Source organism: Schistocerca americana, unplaced genomic scaffold, assembly GCF_021461395.2.
Source record: "Schistocerca americana isolate TAMUIC-IGC-003095 unplaced genomic scaffold, iqSchAmer2.1 HiC_scaffold_601, whole genome shotgun sequence".
In the NCBI taxonomy this organism is placed as follows: Eukaryota; Metazoa; Arthropoda; class Insecta; order Orthoptera; family Acrididae; genus Schistocerca; species Schistocerca americana.
In genome coordinates, this window is record NW_025726348.1 from 1,520 (window position 1) to 7,500 (window position 5,981).

A 5,981-nucleotide genomic window follows, 5' to 3' on the forward strand; every position below is an offset into this window, starting at 1 on the left:
ACCCCAACGCCAGCGCCTCTGCCGCACGAAGTCGTGGACCGGCAATCACTCCACCTGCACCCGTTCGTGCCCCACCCCAACCGCCCAACTCGCAACTCCAGCGGATGAACGGCGGACTTTGCTCGCACTCGCAATGTGCAATCCACCCCTATAACGTGCGTTTCATGAAGAGTTATGTCCAATATGCGACATTCCCGCTGTCCATATACATGAGCTGCGAGCCGTACCACGTACGAGCTACAGACGCGATCGCGTTGCTCGCTGTACGAATGCAGATGCTCAGCGGCAGCTAGGAGGCGCTCCATCCATGTCGGTACCGGTGAGCGTTGCACTCGCAGTCGCAAAAACGTACGGCAAGTATATTACTCGGAAGAGTCAATGACAGTCCAAGCCCCCCTGCGTGGGAAGAGTCTTCCTAGGCCATGACCCACCGGAAGGGCGCAGCGTCCCCCACCCCAGACATGTGACGTCAGACTATCGGTATTGACGACTAGACTGATTCCTTATAATCATTTGCCATACACCGGTGGAAGCTGCCGAGACGAGTAACTACATAGCGGGCTCGCCGTGTCACTAATGTACAGAGATACAATAGTTTCGACTGGAACCGGATTAAACGTATACACGGCGCTGATTAGTAATAGATAGAGCCATCAGAATACAGATAATGTATAGACCTGTCCGTATACATGCTGAAAGACTCTGCTCACAATCACACGTCAGCCAGACACTCTTATCACGCACTACTCTCTGCCTGTAACAGGCACACAGACAATATGTAAGCACCAGCATGGAACAACACCCAGTGCATCCTCTCTGCCACATTAGACAATCCACACTATCATAACCAGACCGGGAGGTCCACTCGGAAAACAGAATATCCCACCCTTCCGACAACCACCATTGCTCAGCTAAGCCACCAACACCCACACATGTCCCAGACAGGGGTGCACCCAACATCACAATACTGCCTCCTGTCACACCACACAAACAATGGCAGGAATGAAAGACACAGGTCTGCCACAAGCATGGAATCAGAGCGCCGCCTGTTATGAGCCAAAGGTGCACCCTGACGTGGCAAATCAGATGATGCCGCAGTCATTTACTTACGATAATCACAATCAACAAACCGGGCCCCCCCCCCCCCCAAGTGCCTTAACCTAACCCGTATTGTACCTTAACCTAACCCGTATTGTACCTTAACCTAACCCGTATTGTACCTTAACCTAACCCGTATTGTACCTTAACCTAACCCGTATTGTACCTTAACCTAACCCGTATTGTACCTTAACCTAACCCATATTGTACCTTAACCTAACCCATATTGTACCTTAACCTAACCCATATTGTACCTTAACCTAACCCATATTGTACCTTAACCTAACCCATATTGTACCTTAACCTAACCCATATTGTACCTTAACCTAACCCATATTGTACCTTAACCTAACCCATATTGTACCTTAACCTAACCCATATTGTACCTTAACCTAACCCATGTTGCGCCTTAACCTAACCCATGTTGCGCCTTAACCTAACCCATGTTGCGCCTTAACCTAACCCATGTTGCGCCTTAACCTAACCCATGTTGCGCCTTAACCTAACCCATGTTGCGCCTTAACCTAACCATGTTGCGCCTTAACCTAACCCATGTTGCGCCTTAACCTAACCCATGTTGCGCCTTAACCTAACCCATGTTGCGCCTTAACCTAACCCATGTTGCGCCTTAACCTAACCCATGTTGCGCCTTAACCTAACCCATGTTGCGCCTTAACCTAACCTATGTTGCGCCTTAACCTAACCTATGTTGCGCCTTAACCTAACCTATGTTGCGCCTTAACCTAACCTATGTTGCGCCTTAACCTAACCTATGTTGCGCCTTAACCTAACCTATGTTGCGCCTTAACCTAACCTATGTTGCGCCTTAACCTAACCTATGTTGCGCCGTAACCTAACCTATGTTGCGCCGTAACCTAACCTATGTTGCGCCATAACCTAACCTATGTTGCGCCTTAACCTAACCTATGTTGCGCCTTAACCTAACCTATGTTGCGCCTTAACCTAACCTATGTTGCGCCGTAACCTAACCTATGTTGCGCCTTAACCTAACCTATGTTGCGCCTTAACCTAACCTATGTTGCGCCTTAACCTAACCTATGTTGCGCCTTAACCTAACCTATGTTGCGCCTTAACCTAACCTATGTTGCGCCTTAACCTAACCTATGTTGCGCCTTAACCTAACCTATGTTGCGCCTTAACCTAACCTATGTTGCGCCGTAACCTAACCTATGTTGCGCCTTAACCTAACCTATGTTGCGCCTTAACCTAACCTATGTTGCGCCGTAACCTAACCTATGTTGCGCCTTAACCTAACCTATGTTGCGCCTTAACCTAACCTATGTTGCGCCTTAACCTAACCTATGTTGCGCCTTAACCTAACCTATGTTGCGCCTTAACCTAACCTATGTTGCGCCTTAACCCAACACACGTTGGGCCTTAACCCAACACACGTTGGGCCCTTAACCCAACACACGTTGGGCCTTAACCCAACACACGTTGGGCCTTAACCCAACACACGTTGGGCCTTAACCCAACACACGTTGGGCCTTAACCCAACACACGTTGGGCCTTAACCCAACACACGTTGGGCCTTAACCCAACACACGTTGGGCCTTAACCCAACACACGTTGGGCCTTAACCCAACACACGTTGGGCCTTAACCCAACACACGTTGGGCCTTAACCCAACACACGTTGGGCCTTAACCCAACACACGTTGGGCCTTAACCCAACACACGTTGGGCCTTAACCCAACACACGTTGGGCCTTAACCCAACACACGTTGGGCCTTAACCCAACACACGTTGGGCCTTAACCCAACACACGTTGGGCCTTAACCCAACACACGTTGGGCCTTAACCCAACACACGTTGGGCCTTAACCCAACACCACGTTGGGCCTTAACCCAACACACGTTGGGCCTTAACCCAACACACGTTGGGCCTTAACCCAACACACGTTGGGCCTTAACCTGCTCTGTAATTGTCATACGACGCGTTAAATTAGTGTAGTGTTGCCTAACTGCAACCCCCGCAATATAGTTTGCTACTCGCACTGCCCGGTCCCCAGAGTATCGCTTCATGTTAAACACCTTGCAGCTATACACTGTAATGCGGATGGCGGCAGGACGTACATGCTCAATGCCCTTCGCAGTTGTTCATTGGCATTCGCATGGCGAAGCACAGCCTACGTTGTGGTACGGCTTGTGGCAACTGTCCGCTGATGTTGTACGTCCAAATCACACACTGTACCGCACATTGGTCCTCATGTACTGAATGATACATCGTGGTACATGTGTGACCGTACCACGACTGCGCCAACAACGGCGAACCATACGGTCCAAATATTGTGCACTCAGCTACGTGTCGTCTCCCTATAAGAGCTGGATTGCAGTATGGTATGCCGTGGATGGCGATCAGCATGAGCCGTCTGTTGATGTAGTGGCGCGTGTTGTCAGACGTAGTCGTCTCTTCTCACACACCGTGATAGCATGGTGCACTGCGTTCCACATCTGCGACATGCGACAGAGGCCGGTTGACAGTCGTTCGCGCAATGGACATCGCATACGTACGGGGGCCACCTTCCACGTGTTCGCGAAGCGTGCACATGTTGTTGCGTGTATGTGGGCAGACATAGTGTGTCGTGACACCTGACACAGGCATGCAACAATCGTTGAATTTGCAAATGGCGATGGACGTCTACGTTTGCTGGTGACGTTACGCAAATGAAGAACTGGTAAACCGTTGTGGTGCGGTTGTTCTCGCTAGAGGTGAATCAGTGATGGCGACGATCGGTTGAGCTACCAACCGGTTGTTTCAGCGATACCCACCATGCCCACGAACGTGAATGGCATGTGGGTGTGAAGCGATACGCGGCGGTGGCTGGGTGGGACCGTCCCCGGCCGGTGAGGGGGGGCCTTCCGGCGTGCTGGCCGCGCGGTGCGTGGGCGCACGCGCTACAGCCGGCTGGTGGGGGCGGCCAGTGGCAGGCGCGCCGGCCGACGGAGGCGGCAGGCGGCGCAGCTGCGCGCCGGCGCACCCTGCACGCGGCGCCGTGCGGCCAAAGTAGGTCCTCGCGGGCCCGGTGCGAAGCGCGGTGGACATCTGCAGTGTGCTGGTCCGATTGAGGACTGTGTGCGCTGAGGATGCGCCGCCGCCCGGCGCTCGGCGCCGCGACGCCGTCTGCTGCTCGGTCGCCTCTGCGGTTCTCGCAGGTGGATTGTATCGCAGCTGTGCGGACGTGTTGGCGCGTGCGCTGTGCTGGGAGAGTTCGCTTCGGCACCCAAGTGGGGCTTTTGTCCTTCTGTGGCGCTGGCGTTGGAGCTGCCGGCCACCGTAGGTGGCGCGTGTTGTCTCCCGCCGGCAATGCCACGACAGCACGCTCCCGGGCCTCTGTCGGCAGCGGCAAGCTCAGTTGGGAGCACGGGTGGTCGCACCTAAAGCGTCTACTCGCCAAACTCCGGGCGATTGCGCCTCTCTCGAACCCGACCAAGTACTTAGGACGGCGCTGCGCGCCGCCGGGACCTGAGAGGGTTTCGAGGTGTATTGTGCAGGGGAGCTCAGCCTCCTCCTGTTTGCAGAATAATTGAGCGGACGCTTGCGTGTTCGCGCGGGCCCCCGGGACACACTCCCGGGCGGCCGGCTGCTCAGCTCTAGTTGACGCAGCTCCCTGGTTGATCCTGCCAGTAGTCATATGCTTGTCTCAAAGATTAAGCCATGCATGTCTCAGTACAAGCCGCATTAAGGTGAAACCGCGAATGGCTCATTAAATCAGTTATGGTTCCTTAGATCGTACCCACGTTACTTGGATAACTGTGGTAATTCTAGAGCTAATACATGCAAACAGAGTCCCGACCAGAGATGGAAGGGACGCTTTTATTAGATCAAAACCAATCGGTCGGCTCGTCCGGTCCGTTTGCCTTGGTGACTCTGAATAACTTTGGGCTGATCGCACGGTCCTCGTACCGGCGACGCATCTTTCAAATGTCTGCCTTATCAACTGTCGATGGTAGGTTCTGCGCCTACCATGGTTGTAACGGGTAACGGGGAATCAGGGTTCGATTCCGGAGAGGGAGCCTGAGAAACGGCTACCACATCCAAGGAAGGCAGCAGGCGCGCAAATTACCCACTCCCGGCACGGGGAGGTAGTGACGAAAAATAACGATACGGGACTCATCCGAGGCCCCGTAATCGGAATGAGTACACTTTAAATCCTTTAACGAGTATCTATTGGAGGGCAAGTCTGGTGCCAGCAGCCGCGGTAATTCCAGCTCCAATAGCGTATATTAAAGTTGTTGCGGTTAAAAAGCTCGTAGTTGGATTTGTGTCCCACGCTGTTGGTTCACCGCCCGTCGGTGTTTAACTGGCATGTATCGTGGGACGTCCTGCCGGTGGGGCGAGCTGAAGGCGTGCGACGCGCCTCGTGCGTGCTCGTGCGTCCCGAGGCGGACCCCGTTGCAATCCTACCAGGGTGCTCTTGAGTGAGTGTCTCGGTGGGCCGGCACGTTTACTTTGAACAAATTAGAGTGCTTAAAGCAGGCAAGCCCGCCTGAATACTGTGTGCATGGAATAATGGAATAGGACCTCGGTTCTATTTTGTTGGTTTTCGGAACCCGAGGTAATGATTAATAGGGACAGGCGGGGGCATTCGTATTGCGACGTTAGAGGTGAAATTCTTGGATCGTCGCAAGACGAACAGAAGCGAAAGCATTTGCCAAGTATGTTTTCATTAATCAAGAACGAAAGTTAGAGGTTCGAAGGCGATCAGATACCGCCCTAGTTCTAACCATAAACGATGCCAGCCAGCGATCCGCCGCAGTTCCTCCGATGACTCGGCGGGCAGCCTCCGGGAAACCAAAGCTTTTGGGTTCCGGGGGAAGTATGGTTGCAAAGCTGAAACTTAAAGGAATTGACGGAAGGGCA

At 53.2% G+C, this 5,981-nt stretch overlaps 1 non-coding gene across 1 annotated transcript in view; it reads left to right on the plus strand.

Moving 5' to 3' along the window:
- Window positions 1-4,725: 4,725 nt before the first annotated feature.
- The window catches only part of LOC124587392, a 1,910-nt gene continuing 654 nt past the window's right edge, over window positions 4,726-5,981 (plus strand). The window contains exon 1 of the ribosomal RNA XR_006975498.1: window positions 4,726-5,981. This exon is cut by the window's right edge and continues 654 nt beyond it. This is a non-coding gene — a ribosomal RNA (small subunit ribosomal RNA).